The sequence below is a fragment of the Balaenoptera ricei genome, unplaced genomic scaffold (genome assembly GCF_028023285.1).
Source record: "Balaenoptera ricei isolate mBalRic1 unplaced genomic scaffold, mBalRic1.hap2 scaffold_781, whole genome shotgun sequence".
NCBI lineage: Eukaryota > Metazoa > Chordata > Mammalia > Artiodactyla > Balaenopteridae > Balaenoptera > Balaenoptera ricei.
The window spans coordinates 20,610-36,927 of record NW_026777969.1 but is presented as its reverse complement, the minus strand read 5'-3'; the positions used below and the strand labels follow the sequence as shown (position 1 = coordinate 36,927).

General features: G+C 55.0%; 9 non-coding genes across 9 annotated transcripts; all 9 read left to right on the top strand.

Moving 5' to 3' along the window:
- The first annotated feature begins 1,495 nt into the window (after positions 1-1,495).
- LOC132358979 (small nucleolar RNA SNORD116) lies at positions 1,496-1,587 on the top strand. The gene has a single exon (XR_009500664.1). It is a non-coding gene; the product is annotated as a small nucleolar RNA SNORD116 (small nucleolar RNA).
- Positions 1,588-1,976: 389 nt separating this feature from the next.
- On the top strand, positions 1,977-2,068 carry LOC132358970 (small nucleolar RNA SNORD116). The gene has a single exon (XR_009500656.1). It is a non-coding gene; the product is annotated as a small nucleolar RNA SNORD116 (small nucleolar RNA).
- Positions 2,069-4,496: 2,428 nt separating this feature from the next.
- LOC132358952 (small nucleolar RNA SNORD116) lies at positions 4,497-4,588 on the top strand. The gene has a single exon (XR_009500638.1). It is a non-coding gene; the product is annotated as a small nucleolar RNA SNORD116 (small nucleolar RNA).
- A 2,441-nt stretch (positions 4,589-7,029) lies between these two features.
- Positions 7,030-7,121, top strand: LOC132358971 (small nucleolar RNA SNORD116). The gene has a single exon (XR_009500657.1). It is a non-coding gene; the product is annotated as a small nucleolar RNA SNORD116 (small nucleolar RNA).
- Positions 7,122-7,510: 389 nt separating this feature from the next.
- Positions 7,511-7,602, top strand: LOC132358960 (small nucleolar RNA SNORD116). Its single transcript, XR_009500646.1, has one exon. It is a non-coding gene; the product is annotated as a small nucleolar RNA SNORD116 (small nucleolar RNA).
- A 2,425-nt stretch (positions 7,603-10,027) lies between these two features.
- LOC132358986 (small nucleolar RNA SNORD116) lies at positions 10,028-10,119 on the top strand. Its single transcript, XR_009500671.1, has one exon. It is a non-coding gene; the product is annotated as a small nucleolar RNA SNORD116 (small nucleolar RNA).
- Positions 10,120-12,560: 2,441 nt separating this feature from the next.
- LOC132358978 (small nucleolar RNA SNORD116) lies at positions 12,561-12,652 on the top strand. Its single transcript, XR_009500663.1, has one exon. It is a non-coding gene; the product is annotated as a small nucleolar RNA SNORD116 (small nucleolar RNA).
- A 389-nt stretch (positions 12,653-13,041) lies between these two features.
- Positions 13,042-13,133, top strand: LOC132358969 (small nucleolar RNA SNORD116). Its single transcript, XR_009500655.1, has one exon. It is a non-coding gene; the product is annotated as a small nucleolar RNA SNORD116 (small nucleolar RNA).
- Positions 13,134-15,561: 2,428 nt separating this feature from the next.
- On the top strand, positions 15,562-15,653 carry LOC132358985 (small nucleolar RNA SNORD116). Its single transcript, XR_009500670.1, has one exon. It is a non-coding gene; the product is annotated as a small nucleolar RNA SNORD116 (small nucleolar RNA).
- The last annotated feature ends 665 nt before the right edge of the window (positions 15,654-16,318 follow it).

Below are 16,318 nucleotides of genomic sequence, written 5' to 3'. Positions count from 1 at the left end.
CACGTTCCCCCTGTGTTGAAGATGTGAAGGTGTTCCTGAGGACAGCCAGGCATCGATTCTATACCCAGCCCACATAGCGTTCCCTGAGGATTGGAGCTCTACCCGGAGGTCATTGGGTGCAACCGTGCAGAAACAAGGGAGTTGGCTGCCAAGGAAACGCTGCAGGTTTAAGGGCAGGAGAGGATGTGTGCTGTGGGTGTCATTTTTCCTGCCACCCGCTGGTGCGTCGAGACTGTGGTAACCGGCGAGCCTGGCCACAGGCTAGACAAGTCATACCGGTTCAAGTGTCTAGGCTGTTGTCTGGGTTCTGTCGTTGCATGGCTGTGGGTAACAAGTTGCTTGTAGAGGACCTGGGCCTCAGGGTTTCCCCAATGTCACGCCACTGATGAGGGTGAAAGTACCAGACACCACTGCAAGTTACACAATTGCTGCAAGGGTTTGCCCCGCCACGTTGGGCGTCGGAATGATTCTGATGCCATTAGCTTTGTGCGTGGGCCAAGTGTTGGTGGCCAGTCTTGGCAGCAGGCCAGGAAGTATGGCTGCAGGTGAATCTCCATTGTTCACTCCAGGAGTTTCTCTGGTGTGTTTTGTCACTGGTCCCTACAAGCGGCTTTTGTTGGAGGTCGTCCCATTTGGCCAAGGGCCGTTCCCTTGTGGAAGATCTCAGGGACCACATTTCCCCTTGAGGGTGAATCCATTGTGTGGAAGCGTATGCGCCAGGAGTGGTTTGGTTCCCCAGAGGGCAGTGGCTTTTACGCTGAGTAATCCCAGTTCCCCTGATTGTGTCTCAGCAGTTCAGGATGACATCCTTATGCTGTGTCGGCGGGGAGGTGGCTCAGGCAGGAACGTTCAAGGCCCATACCGGGTGGATGATGGACGGCCGTGCTCTTTGTGCTGATGCCCGTGCGCTCTGAAGGCATCTGTGCCACGATGCATTCACGTTTGGTTGTGGACACACAGACATGATGGACTGCAAATGAAATGCTGAGGGGAGATATAGCGCACATCGGTGGGCGGTATCACCCTTTGCCTCTGTGCGCCCGTTCACTTTTCTCAAACATCCCTGTGTTCTGTCACCCTGAGGCATGTGGTGGAGTGCCAGGGAACAAACACCTGCAGCAGCATTGGGCCCTCTGTATAGTCCATGATACCTGGCGAAGTGAGGAGAGTGTGGCAAGGTGAGGCAAGTCAAGGCAAAAGAGTCTCAGAGTGGTTTTGGCGTGAAGTCCTTGAGGATCCTCGTAGGAACCTTGTGGTGGTGAGTGGAACTTCTTTGCAGAAACCTAGATGTTTGGCCACGGGGACTTGTGCACTGAGACTACACCCTCACCTTCTTGGCTCTTGCAGGGGAACCCCAGATCTGATGCCATGATCCTTAGCTCCATTTGCAGCCCCGTGGGTCGCCTCTGGCCACTCCTGACTGCTGACATGATTGAGATCGGTGGCTGCCCCGCGCTGGAGCCTGTGACTTTGAACGTGCAGCCTTTGAGCAGGTGGATTGATGATGACTCCCATAAATGCACTGCTTGGAACTCTGAACAAATGAATGGGTCTCAGGTTTCTCCGCGGTCATGTCACTGACGGGCCTGGGGGCGAAAATACAAGGCGCCAGGGCAAGTAAACCAGTTGCTGCAAGGGTTTGCCCTGCCAGTTTGGGCATTGGAATATCTCCAATGCCAATAGCTTTCTGTGTGATCCAAGGGCATCGCCTCTGGCTCGACAAGGTTCCTGGTAGAAACCTTGTGGGGGTAAACGGAACTTCTTTGAAGAAACCTAGAAGTTTGGCCACGGGGACTTGTGCCGCGAGACTACACCGTCACATTCTGGGCTCTTCCTGGGGCACCCGAGCTCCGATGCCCTGAGACGTGGGTGCACTTCCTGCCCCGTGGCTCGAGTCTGGCCGCTCCCTACTGCTGAGAGGATTGAGCTTGCTGACAGTCCGCGACTTTGCACGTCCAGCCTTTGAGCAGGAGCGTGGATCAGTGAGGACTCCCATAAAGGCATTCCTTGGAAATCTAAACAAAATGAAAGAGCAATACCTACCGTCTTCTCATCCTAACTGAGGTCCAGCACGTGGCTCCCAAAGGAAAATTAGGGAGAGGTCCATGTTGCATTTGCTACTGTGGGCATGCGCAGCAACATTGTTCAAGTGGAGGGTGGCGGGCTTCTCGTGCAGAAAGAGCCATGTGGAAAGGAGCCTGGGATGTCCATCTACGTGGGAAGGCTAAGGACAACTTGACGTCTCTGGGCACCTGAGTCTAGCCAGAACTGCTATCCCCTGCCGCAGACAGCATGCGGGTGCGAAAGGAAGCGTGAGCCACTGGTACTCCTCTGGCTTGCCATTGAGATCTACAGGCCACCCTCAAGCTCAGGTCGTTGCCTTGTTCCCGCAAGGAAACAGAAGTCTCTGCACTCAGGGTCAGAGAAGGAGTCCTGGCCAGGCCAGGCGTCTATGTCATGTTCAGCTTGGAAGGTGGGATATAGTTCAGGTTTGCCCTGATGGTCGGGGGAAATCAAATGGGCCACTGTCCCCGGGATTTGGGCGACGCTGATGGCGCCTCCTTGGGTTGTGTCCTGCTTGTGTGTTGTGTGTGGAGAGTTTGGAAAGTGCCTTAGGCAAATCCAGGGGATATCAAGCTACTTAGGTGAGGGGTGGATTCGTTTGGATCCTGCTGGAGAGAGCAAGGCAAGGCGAGCGGGAAATACACGGGAGAGTGTTGGCTAAGCCCACAGGCTTACTGTTGGGTGGATAGATCGGTATGGGTGGATATGTCGGTGGACATAGGGTTCCCGGAACTCTTTTGGGATATCTTCAGGAGCACTTGGAGCCCCGTGTAGGGAAGGAATACAGGTGCACATTCGTGGACCATCCCAACCTTTTCCTCTCCTTTCTCAATGTGCTTCACGGCGGGTCCTTGTTCCAGCGAATGGTGCCTTCACGGCACAGTATGGTGTCTTCTCACTGGGACCGATTTGGAGCCGTTGGGATGTTTTGTCCCTGTGTGGCCTCATTGCCCCTATGTTGAGGATGTTAAGGTGTTCCTTAGGACAGCCCAGCGTCATTGCTATACCAGGTCGGCATAGCATTCCCTGAGGTTTGGAGCTCTTCCCGGAGGTCTTTGGGCCCAACCATGCAGAAAGAAGGGAGTCGGCCGCCAAGGCAACGCTACAGGTTTAAGGGCTGGAGTGAATGTGTGCTGCAGGGGTCATTTTGTCCTGCCACCTTCTGGTGCTGCGAGCCTGTGATTTCCAGCATGCATGGCTTCAAGCCAGAGAAGCCATGCCGGTTCAAGGGTCCAGGATGTTGGGTGCGTTCTCTCATTGCACGGCTGTGGGTGACACGTTGGTTCTGGAGGACCTGGGTCTCATGGTTTCTCCAAGGTCTTGTCCTTGAAGGGGAGAATGCGAATGTGCAAGGTGCTACGATAAGTTACCCAGTTGCTGCAAGTGTTTGGCCCGCCATTTTGGGCATTAGAATGGCTCCCTTGCCATTAGCTTTGGTTGCGGTCCTAGGGAAGTTCCTCTGGCTTGGCAGGAGACCAGGAAGTATGCCTGCTGGTGAGTCTCCCTTGATCAGTCCAGGGGTTCTTCAGGTGCCCTTTGTCACGGGTCCCTACGAGCCGCTTTTGATGGAGGTCGTCTTATTCAGCCAAGGGCCCTTCCCTTATGGAAGATCTCTCCCCTTGAGGGCGTGTCCACTGTGTTTAATCATAAGGGCCAAACGCGTGTTTGTTCCCATAGAGGGCACTTGCTCTTAGGTTGAGGGGGCACAGTTGTCCTGAGGGTGTCTCAGGGGATCAGGAAGACATCCTTTTGCTGTGATGGAGGGCAGATTGCTCAGGAGAGGAATTTCAGGGCCCGAGACCAGGGGGTTGTTGGTCGGTGGCACTCTTTGTCCTGATGGCCGCACGCTCTGAAGGCGCCAGTGCCACGATGTTTTCACGTTTCCCTGCGGACACACAGGCAAGATGGACAGTAAATGAAATGTTGAGGAGAGATAGAACACACAATGCTGGGTGGTATCGCCCTTTCCCTCGGTGCGCCTGTGCACCCTCCTCAAGCATGCGTGTGTTCTCTCACCCAGAGCCAGGTGGAATGCCAGGGAAGGAATGCCAGCAGCAGCCTGGGGCCATCCGTATAATCCCTGATACCCGTTGAAGTGAGGATGGTGTGGCAAGGCGAGGCCAGCCGAAGGAGTCTCAGAGGGGTGTTGGCGTGCATTCCATGAGGATCCTGCTTTAACCCTTGTTGCGGTAAGCGACACTTCTTTGCTAAACCTAAAGGTTTGGCGATGGGAACGTGTGCACCGGGGCTACACCCTCACCTTCTGGTCTTTTCTCGGGGAACACGAGCTTTGATGCCCTGAGAACTGGCTGCATTTCCTGACCCGTGGCTCGGCTCGGCTGGCCACTTCCGTACGCTGATATGATTCAGCTCGCTGGCCGTCCCATGGTGGAATCTGCAACTTTGCATGTCCACCGTTTGAGCATGTGCTTGGATCGATGATGACTCCCACAAATGCATTCCTTGGAAATCTGAACAAAATGAGTGAGAAATCCCTACCGTCTCCTCGTTGGAACTGAGGTCCAGCACGTGGCTCCCCAAAGGAAAGTAGGGAGAGGTTCACGTTGCATTTGCGGCCGTGGGTGTCTACAGCCACGTTGTTCAAGTTGAGGGTTGTGGTCATCTCCTGGGGAGAAGAGCCATTGGGAAAGGAGCCTGGGATGCCAATCCAGGTGGGAAGGCTTGGGACAGCGTGCCGTCTCTGGGTTCCTTGGTCTAGCCAGGACTGCTGTCCCCTGCCACGGTTCAGCATGCAGGTAGGAGAGGAAGCGTGAGCCATTGCTCGTCCTGCCACCTGCACTTGAGTTCTACAGGCTGCCCCCACCTGCTGGTCATTGCCTTGTGGCCTCAAAGAAACAGAAGTCTGTAGGCTCAGGGTCAGAACAGGATTCCAGGCCTAGGGCAGGCTTCTTTGTCATGTTCTGCTTGGGAGACCAGATGCAGTTTAGGTTTCTCCTGCTGAGGGGAGAAATCAAATGGGCCACTGTTCCTGGGAGTTTGGCCAATCTGATGGCTCCTCCTCGGGTTGTGTCCTGCTTGTGTGTGCTGTGTGAAGGGGCTGGAAAATGCCTTAGTCAAACTTGGTCACGGCAAGCTTCTTTGGTGAGGGGTGGCTCTGGCATCTTGCCGTGACACGTTGGGATCCCGGTGGAGAGAGAGTAAGGCAAGGCGAGTGAAAGAGACACGTGAGATGGCTGGCTAAGCCCACAGGTTTACTGGTGGGTGGATAGATCGACGGTGGCCATGGGGTTCCCGGAACACATTTGGGTATCCCTCAGGAGCATCTGGAGGCACGTGTAGGGAGGGAATACGGGAGCACATTTGTGGACTGTCCCGCCTCTTTCCTCTCCTTGGTCGATTTGCTTCATGGCGGGTTCTTGTGCCAGCGAATGGTTGCCTTCATGGCACAGTATGGTGTCTCCTCATGGGGGCCGATTTGGAGGCCTTGGGGTGTTTTGTCCCTGTCTGACCACATTCCCCCTGTGTTGAAGATGTGAAGGTGTTCCTGAGGACAGCCAGGCATCGATTCTATACCCAGCCCACATAGCATTCCCTGAGGATTGGAGCTCTACCCGGAGGTCATTGGGTGCAACCGTGCAGAAACAAGGGAGTTGGCTGCCAAGGAAAAGCTGCAGGTTTAAGGGCAGGAGAGGATGTGTGGTGTGGGTGTCATTTTTCCTGCCACCCGCTGGTGCGTCGAGACTGTGGTAACCGGCGAGCCTGGCCACAGGCTACAGAAGTCATACCGGTTCAAGTGTCTAGGCTGTTGTCTGAGTTCTGTCGTTGCATGGCTGTGGGTAACAAGTTGCTTGTAGAGGACCTGGGCCTCAGGGTTTCCCTAATGTCACGCCACTGATGAGGGTGAAAGTACCAGACACCACTGCAAGTTACACAATTGCTGCAAGTGTTTGCCCCGCCACGTTGGGCGTCGGAATGATTCTGATGCCATTAGCTTTGTGCGTGGGCCAAGTGTTGGTGGCCAGTCTTGGCAGCAGGCCAGGAAGTATGGCTGCAGGTGAATCTCCATTGTTCAGTCCATGAGTTCCTCTGGTGCGTTTTGTCACCGGTCCGTACAAGCTGCTTTTGTTGGAGGTCGTCCCATTTGGCCAAGGGCCGTTCCCTTGTGGAAGATCTCAGGGACCACATTTCCCCTTGCGGGTGAATCCATTGTGTGGAAGCGTATGCACCAGGAGTGGTTTGGTTCACCAGAGGGCAGTGGCTTTTACGCTGAGTAATCCCAGTTCCCCTGAGGGTGTCTCAGCAGTTCAGGATGACATCCTTATGCTGTGTCGGCGGGGAGGTGGCTCAGGCAGGAAAGTTCAAGGCCCATACCAGGGGGTTGATGGACGGCCGTGCTCTTTGTGATGATGCCCGTGCGCTCTGAAGGCATCTGTGCCACGATGCAATCACGTTTGGCTGTGGACACACAGACATGATGGACTGCAAATGAAATGCTGAGGGGAGATATAGCGCACATCGGTGGGCGGTATCACCCTTTGCCTCTGTGCGCCCGTTCACTTTTCTCAAACATCCCTGTGTTCTGTCACCCTGAGGCATGTGGTGGAGTGCCAGGGAACAAACACCTGCAGCAGCATTGGGCCCTCTGTATAGTCCATGATACCTGGCGAAGTGAGGAGAGTGTGGCAAGGTGAGGCAAGTCAAGGCAAAAGAGTCTCAGAGTGGTTTTGGCGTGAAGTCCTTGAGGCTCCACGTAGGAACCTTGTGGTGGTGAGTGGAACTTCTTTGCAGAAACCTAGATGTTTGGCCACGGGGACTTGTGCACTGAGACTACACCCTCACCTTCTTGGCTCTTGCAGGGGAACCCCAGATCTGATGCCATGATCCTTAGCTCCATTTGCAGCCCCGTGGGTCGCCTCTGGCCACTCCTGACTGCTGACATGATTGAGATCGGTGGCTGCCCCGCGCTGGAGCCTGCGACTTTGAACGTGCAGCCTTTGAGCAGGTGGATTGATGATGACTCCCATAAATGCACTGCTTGGAACTCTGAACAAATGAATGGGTCTCAGGTTTCTCCGCGGTCATGTCACTGACGGGCCTGGGGTTGAAAATACAAGGCGCCAGGGCAAGTAACCCAGTTGCTGCAAGGGTTTGCCCTGCCAGTTTGGGCATTGGAATATCTCCAATGCCAATAGCTTTCTGTGTGATCCAAGGGCATCGCCTCTGGCTCGACAAGGTTCCTGGTAGAAACCTTGTGGGGGTAAACGGAACTTCTTTGAAGAAACCTAGAAGTTTGGCCACGGGGACTTGTGCCGCGAGACTACACCGTCACATTCTGGGCTCTTCCTGGGGCACCCGAGCTCCGATGCCCTGAGACGTGGGTGCACTTCCTGCCCCGTGGCTCGAGTCTGGCCGCTCCCTACTGCTGAGAGGATTGAGCTTGCTGACAGTCCGCGACTTTGCACGTCCAGCCTTTGAGCAGGAGCGTGGATCAGTGAGGACTCCCATAAAGGCATTCCTTGGAAATCTAAACAAAATGAATGAGCAATACCTACCGTCTTCTCATCCTAACTGAGGTCCAGCACGTGGCTCCCAAAGGAAAATTAGGGAGAGGTCCATGTTGCATTTGCTACTGTGGGCGTGCGCAGCAACATTGTTCAAGTGGAGGGTGGCGGGCTTCTCGTGCAGAAAGAGCCATGTGGAAAGGAGCCTGGGATGTCCATCTACGTGGGAAGGCTAAGGACAACTTGACGTCTCTGGGCACCTGAGTCTAGCCAGAACTGCTATCCCCTGCCGCGGTCAGCGTGCAGGTGCGAAAGGAAGCGTGAGCCACTGGTACTCCTCTGGCTTGCCATTGAGATCTACAGGCCACCCTCAAGCTCAGGTCGTTGCCTTGTTCCCGCAAGGAAACAGAAGTCTCTGCACTCAGGGTCAGAGAAGGAGTCCTGGCCAGGCCAGGCGTCTATGTCATGTTCAGCTTGGAAGGTGGGATATAGTTCAGGTTTGCCCTGATGGTCGGGGGAAATCAAATGGGCCACTGTCCCCGGGATTTGGGTGACGCTGATGGCGCCTCCTTGGGTTGTGTCCTGCTTGTGTGTTGTGTGTGGAGAGTTTGGAAAGTGCCTTAGGCAAATCCAGGGGATATCAAGCTACTTAGGTGAGGGGTGGATTCGTTTGGATCCTGCTGGAGAGAGCAAGGCAAGGCGAGCGGGAAATACACGGGAGAGTGTTGGCTAAGCCCACAGGCTTACTGTTGGGTGGATAGATCGGTATGGGTGGATATGTCGGTGGACATAGGGTTCCCGGAACTCTTTTGGGATATCTTCAGGAGCATTTGGAGCCCCGTGTAGGGAAGGAATACAGGTGCACATTCGTGGACCATCCCAACCTTTTCCTCTCCTTTCTCAATGTGCTTCACGGCGGGTCCTTGTTCCAGCGAATGGTGCCTTCACGGCACAGTATGGTGTCTTCTCACTGGGACCGATTTGGAGCCGTTGGGATGTTTTGTCCCTGTGTGGCCTCATTGCCCCTATGTTGAGGATGTTAAGGTGTTCCTTAGGACAGCCCAGCGTCATTGCTATACCAGGTCGGCATAGCATTCCCTGAGGTTTGGAGCTCTTCCCGGAGGTCTTTGGGCCCAACCATGCAGAAAGAAGGGAGTCGGCCGCCAAGGCAACGCTACAGGTTTAAGGGCTGGAGTGAATGTGTGCTGCAGGGGTCATTTTGTCCTGCCACCTTCTGGTGCTGCGAGCCTGTGATCTCCAGCATGCATGGCTTCAAGCCAGAGAAGCCATGCCGGTTCAAGGGTCCAGGATGTTGGGTGCGTTCTCTCATTGCACGGCTGTGGGTGACACGTTGGTTCTGGAGGACCTGGGTCTCATGGTTTCTCCAAGGTCTTGTCCTTGAAGGGGAGAATGCGAATGTGCATGGTGCTACGATAAGTTACCCAGTTGCTGCAAGTGTTTGGCCCGCCATTTTGGGCATTGGAATGGCTCCCTTGCCATTAGCTTTGGTTGCGGTCCTAGGGAAGTTCCTCTAGCTTGGCAGGAAACCAGGAAGTATGCCTGCTGGTGAGTCTCCCTTGATCAGTCCAGGGGTTCTTCAGGTGCCCTTTGTCACGGGTCCCTACGAGCCGCTTTTGATGGAGGTCGTCTTATTCAGCCAAGGGCCCTTCCCTTATGGAAGATCTCTCCCCTTGAGGGCGTGTCCACTGTGTTTAATCATAAGGGCCAAACGCGTGTTTGTTCCCATAGGGGGCACTTGCTCTTAGGCTGAGGGGGCACAGTTGTCCTGAGGGTGTCTCAGGGGATCAGGAAGACATCCTTTTGCTGTGATGGAGGGCAGATTGCTCAGGAGAGGAATTTCAGGGCCCGAGACCAGGGGGTTGTTGGTCGGTGGCACTCTTTGTCCTGATGGCCGCATGCTCTGAAGGCGCCAGTGCCACGATGCTTTCACGTTTGCCTGCGGACACACAGGCAAGATGGACAGTAAATGAAATGTTGAGGAGAGATAGAACACACAATGCTGGGTGGTATCGCCCTTTCCCTCGGTGCGCCTGTGCACCCTCCTCAAGCATGCGTGTGTTCTCTCACCCCGAGCCAGGTGGAATGCCAGGGAAGGAATGCCAGCAGCAGCCTGGGGCCATCCGTATAATCCCTGATACCCGTTGAAGTGAGGACAGTGTGGCAAGGCCAGGCCAGCCGAAGGAGTCTCAGAGGGGTGTTGGCGTGCATTCCTTGAGGATCCTGCTTTAACCCTTGTTGCGGTAAGCGACACTTCTTTGCTAAACCTAAAGGTTTGGCGATGGGAACGTGTGCACCGGGGCTACACCCTCACCTTCTGGTCTTTTCTCGGGGAACACGAGCTTTGATGCCCTGAGAACTGGCTGCATTTCCTGACCCGTGGCTCGGCTCTGGCCACTTCCGTACGCTGATAAGATTCAGCTCGCTGGCCGTCCCATGGTGGAATCTGCAACTTTGCATGTCCACCGTTTGAGCATGTGCTTGGATCGATGATGACTCCCACAAATGCATTCCTTGGAAATCTGAACAAAATGAGTGAGAAATCCCTACCGTCTCCTCGTTGGAACTGAGGTCCAGCACGTGGCTCCCCAAAGGAAAGTAGGGAGAGGTTCACGTTGCATTTGCGGCCGTGGGTGTCTACAGCCACGTTGTTCAAGTTGAGGGTTGTGGTCATCTCCTGGGGAGAAGAGCCATTGGGAAAGGAGCCTGGGATGCCAATCCAGGTGGGAAGGCTTGGGACAGCGTGCCGTCTCTGGGTTCCTTGGTCTAGCCAGGACTGCTGTCCCCTGCCACGGTTCAGCATGCAGGTAGGAGAGGAAGCGTGAGCCATTGCTCGTCCTGCCACCTGCACTTGAGTTCTACAGGCTGCCCCCACCTGCTGGTCATTGCCTTGTGGCCTCAAAGAAACAGAAGTCTGTAGGCTCAGGGTCAGAACAGGATTCCAGGCCTAGGGCAGGCTTCTTTGTCATGTTCTGCTTGGGAGACCAGATGCAGTTTAGGTTTCTCCTGCTGAGGGGAGAAATCAAATGGGCCACTGTTCCTGGGAGTTTGGCCAATCTGATGGCTCCTCCTCGGGTTGTGTCCTGCTTGTGTGTGCTGTGTGAAGGGGCTGGAAAATGCCTTAGTCAAACTTGGTCACGGCAAGCTTCTTTGGTGAGGGGTGGCTCTGGCATCTTGCCGTGACACGTTGGGATCCCGGTGGAGAGAGAGTAAGGCAAGGCGAGTGAAAGAGACACGTGAGATGGCTGGCTAAGCCCACAGGTTTACTGGTGGGTGGATAGATCGACGGTGGCCATGGGGTTCCCGGAACACATTTGGGATTCCCTCAGGAGCATCTGGAGGCACGTGTAGGGAGGGAATACGGGAGCACATTTGTGGACTGTCCCGCCTCTTTCCTCTCCTTGGTCGATTTGCTTCATGGCGGGTTCTTGTGCCAGCGAATGGTTGCCTTCATGGCACAGTATGGTGTCTCCTCATGGGGGCCGATTTGGAGGCCTTGGGGTGTTTGGTCCCTGTCTGACCACGTTCCCCCTGTGTTGAAGATGTGAAGGTGTTCCTGAGGACAGCCAGGCATCGATTCTATACCCAGCCCACATAGCGTTCCCTGAGGATTGGAGCTCTACCCGGAGGTCATTGGGTGCAACCGTGCAGAAACAAGGGAGTTGGCTGCCAAGGAAACGCTGCAGGTTTAAGGGCAGGAGAGGATGTGTGCTGTGGGTGTCATTTTTCCTGCCACCCGCTGGTGCGTCGAGACTGTGGTAACCGGCGAGCCTGGCCACAGGCTAGACAAGTCATACCGGTTCAAGTGTCTAGGCTGTTGTCTGGGTTCTGTCGTTGCATGGCTGTGGGTAACAAGTTGCTTGTAGAGGACCTGGGCCTCAGGGTTTCCCCAATGTCACGCCACTGATGAGGGTGAAAGTACCAGACACCACTGCAAGTTACACAATTGCTGCAAGTGTTTGCCCCGCCACGTTGGGCGTCGGAATGATTCTGATGCCATTAGCTTTGTGCGTGGGCCAAGTGTTGGTGGCCAGTCTTGGCAGCAGGCCAGGAAGTATGGCTGCAGGTGAATCTCCATTGTTCACTCCAGGAGTTTCTCTGGTGTGTTTTGTCACTGGTCCCTACAAGCGGCTTTTGTTGGAGGTCGTCCCATTTGGCCAAGGGCCGTTCCCTTGTGGAAGATCTCAGGGACCACATTTCCCCTTGAGGGTGAATCCATTGTGTGGAAGCGTATGCGCCAGGAGTGCTTTGGTTCCCCAGAGGGCAGTGGCTTTTACGCTGAGTAATCCCAGTTCCCCTGAGGGTGTCTCAGCAGTTCAGGATGACATCCTTATGCTGTGTCGGCGGGGAGGTGGCTCAGGCAGGAACGTTCAAGGCCCATACCGGGGGGATGATGGACGGCCGTGCTCTTTGTGCTGATGCCCGTGCGCTCTGAAGGCATCTGTGCCACGATGCATTCACGTTTGGCTGTGGACACACAGACATGATGGACTGCAAATGAAATGCTGAGGGGAGATATAGCGCACATCGGTGGGCGGTATCACCCTTTGCCTCTGTGCGCCCGTTCACTTTTCTCAAACATCCCTGTGTTCTGTCACCCTGAGGCATGTGGTGGAGTGCCAGGGAACAAACACCTGCAGCAGCATTGGGCCCTCTGTATAGTCCATGATACCTGGCGAAGTGAGGAGAGTGTGGCAAGGTGAGGCAAGTCAAGGCAAAAGAGTCTCAGAGTGGTTTTGGCGTGAAGTCCTTGAGGCTCCTCGTAGGAACCTTGTGGTGGTGAGTGGAACTTCTTTGCAGAAACCTAGATGTTTGGCCACGGGGACTTGTGCACTGAGACTACACCCTCACCTTCTTGGCTCTTGCAGGGGAACCCCAGATCTGATGCCATGATCCTTAGCTCCATTTGCAGCCCCGTGGGTCGCCTCTGGCCACTCCTGACTGCTGACATGATTGAGATCGGTGGCTGCCCCGCGCTGGAGCCTGTGACTTTGAACGTGCAGCCTTTGAGCAGGTGGATTGATGATGACTCCCATAAATGCACTGCTTGGAACTCTGAACAAATGAATGGGTCTCAGGTTTCTCCGCGGTCATGTCACTGACGGGCCTGGGGGCGAAAATACAAGGCGCCAGGGCAAGTAAACCAGTTGCTGCAAGGGTTTGCCCTGCCAGTTTGGGCATTGGAATATCTCCAATGCCAATAGCTTTCTGTGTGATCCAAGGGCATCGCCTCTGGCTCGACAAGGTTCCTGGTAGAAACCTTGTGGGGGTAAACGGAACTTCTTTGAAGAAACCTAGAAGTTTGGCCACGGGGACTTGTGCCGCGAGACTACACCGTCACATTCTGGGCTCTTCCTGGGGCACCCGAGCTCCGATGCCCTGAGACGTGGGTGCACTTCCTGCCCCGTGGCTCGAGTCTGGCCGCTCCCTACTGCTGAGAGGATTGAGCTTGCTGACAGTCCGCGACTTTGCACGTCCAGCCTTTGAGCAGGAGCGTGGATCAGTGAGGACTCCCATAAAGGCATTCCTTGGAAATCTAAACAAAATGAAAGAGCAATACCTACCGTCTTCTCATCCTAACTGAGGTCCAGCACGTGGCTCCCAAAGGAAAATTAGGGAGAGGTCCATGTTGCATTTGCTACTGTGGGCATGCGCAGCAACATTGTTCAAGTGGAGGGTGGCGGGCTTCTCGTGCAGAAAGAGCCATGTGGAAAGGAGCCTGGGATGTCCATCTACGTGGGAAGGCTAAGGACAACTTGACGTCTCTGGGCACCTGAGTCTAGCCAGAACTGCTATCCCCTGCCGCAGACAGCATGCGGGTGCGAAAGGAAGCGTGAGCCACTGGTACTCCTCTGGCTTGCCATTGAGATCTACAGGCCACCCTCAAGCTCAGGTCGTTGCCTTGTTCCCGCAAGGAAACAGAAGTCTCTGCACTCAGGGTCAGAGAAGGAGTCCTGGCCAGGCCAGGCGTCTATGTCATGTTCAGCTTGGAAGGTGGGATATAGTTCAGGTTTGCCCTGATGGTCGGGGGAAATCAAATGGGCCACTGTCCCCGGGATTTGGGCGACGCTGATGGCGCCTCCTTGGGTTGTGTCCTGCTTGTGTGTTGTGTGTGGAGAGTTTGCAAAGTGCCTTAGGCAAATCCAGGGAATATCAAGCTACTTAGGTGAGGGGTGGATTCGTTTGGATCCTGGTGGAGAGAGCAAGGCAAGGCGAGTGGGAAATACACGGGAGAGTGTTGGCTAAGCCCACAGGCTTACTGTTGGGTGGATAGATCGGTATGGGTGGATATGTCGGTGGACATAGGGTTCCCGGAACTCTTTTGGGATATCTTCAGGGGCACTTGGAGCCCCGTGTAGGGAAGGAATACAGGTGCACATTCGTGGACCATCCCAACCTTTTCCTCTCCTTTCTCAATGTGCTTCACGGCGGGTCCTTGTTCCAGCGAATGGTGCCTTCACGGCACAGTATCGTGTCTTCTCACTGGGACCGATTTGGAGCCGTTGGGATGTTTTGTCCCTGTGTGGCCTCATTGCCCCTATGTTGAGGATGTTAAGGTGTTCCTTAGGACAGCCCAGCGTCATTGCTATACCAGGTCGGCATAGCATTCCCTGAGGTTTGGAGCTCTTCCCGGAGGTCTTTGGGCCCAACCATGCAGAAAGAAGGGAGTCGGCCGCCAAGGCAACGCTACAGGTTTAAGGGCTGGAGTGAATGTGTGCTGCAGGGGTCATTTTGTCCTGCCACCTTCTGGTGCTGCGAGCCTGTGATTTCCAGCATGCATGGCTTCAAGCCAGAGAAGCCATGCCGGTTCAAGGGTCCAGGATGTTGGGTGCGTTCTCTCATTGCACGGCTGTGGGTGACACGTTGGTTCTGGAGGACCTGGGTCTCATGGTTTCTCCAAGGTCTTGTCCTTGAAGGGGAGAATGCGAATGTGCAAGGTGCTCCGATAAGTTACCCAGTTGCTGCAAGTGTTTGGCCCGCCATTTTGGGCATTAGAATGGCTCCCTTGCCATTAGCTTTGGTTGCGGTCCTAGGGAAGTTCCTCTGGCTTGGCAGGAGACCAGGAAGTATGCCTGCTGGTGAGTCTCCCTTGATCAGTCCAGGGGTTCTTCAGGTGCCCTTTGTCACGGGTCCCTACGAGCCGCTTTTGATGGAGGTCGTCTTATTCAGCCAAGGGCCCTTCCCTTATGGAAGATCTCTCCCCTTGAGGGCGTGTCCACTGTGTTTAATCATAAGGGCCAAACGCGTGTTTGTTCCCATAGAGGGCACTTGCTCTTAGGTTGAGGGGGCACAGTTGTCCTGAGGGTGTCTCAGGGGATCAGGAAGACATCCTTTTGCTGTGATGGAGGGCAGATTGCTCAGGAGAGGAATTTCAGGGCCCGAGACCAGGGGGTTGTTGGTCGGTGGCACTCTTTGTCCTGATGGCCGCACGCTCTGAAGGCGCCAGTGCCACGATGTTTTCACGTTTCCCTGCGGACACACAGGCAAGATGGACAGTAAATGAAATGTTGAGGAGAGATAGAACACACAATGCTGGGTGGTATCGCCCTTTCCCTCGGTGCGCCTGTGCACCCTCCTCAAGCATGCGTGTGTTCTCTCACCCCGAGCCAGGTGGAATGCCAGGGAAGGAATGCCAGCAGCAGCCTGGGGCCATCCGTATAATCCCTGATACCCGTTGAAGTGAGGACGGTGTGGCAAGGCGAGGCCAGCCGAAGGAGTCTCAGAGGGGTGTTGGCGTGCATTCCATGAGGATCCTGCTTTAACCCTTGTTGCGGTAAGCGACACTTCTTTGCTAAACCTAAAGGTTTGGCGATGGGAACGTGTGCACCGGGGCTACACCCTCAACTTCTGGTCTTTTCTCGGGGAACACGAGCTTTGATGCCCTGAGAACTGGCTGCATTTCCTGACCCGTGGCTCGGCTCGGCTGGCCACTTCCGTACGCTGATATGATTCAGCTCGCTGGCCGTCCCATGGTGGAATCTGCAACTTTGCATGTCCACCGTTTGAGCATGTGCTTGGATCGATGATGACTCCCACAAATGCATTCCTTGGAAATCTGAACAAAATGAGTGAGAAATCCCTACCGTCTCCTCGTTGGAACTGAGGTCCAGCACGTGGCTCCCCAAAGGAAAGTAGGGAGAGGTTCACGTTGCATTTGCGGCCGTGGGTGTCTACAGCCACGTTGTTCAAGTTGAGGGTTGTGGTCATCTCCTGGGGAGAAGAGCCATTGGGAAAGGAGCCTGGGATGCCAATCCAGGTGGGAAGGCTTGGGACAGCGTGCCGTCTCTGGGTTCCTTGGTCTAGCCAGGACTGCTGTCCCCTGCCACGGTTCAGCATGCAGGTAGGAGAGGAAGCGTGAGCCATTGCTCGTCCTGCCACCTGCACTTGAGTTCTACAGGCTGCCCCCACCTGCTGGTCATTGCCTTGTGGCCTCAAAGAAACAGAAGTCTGTAGGCTCAGGGTCAGAACAGGATTCCAGGCCTAGGGCAGGCTTCTTTGTCATGTTCTGCTTGGGAGACCAGATGCAGTTTAGGTTTCTCCTGCTGAGGGGAGAAATCAAATGGGCCACTGTTCCTGGGAGTTTGGCCAATCTGATGGCTCCTCCTCGTGTTGTGTCCTGCTTGTGTGTGCTGTGTGAAGGGGCTGGAAAATGCCTTAGTCAAACTTGGTCACGGCAAGCTTCTTTGGTGAGGGGTGGCTCTGGCATCTTGCCGTGACACGTTGGGATCCCGGTGGAGAGAGAGTAAGGCAAGGCGAGTGAAAGAGACACGTGA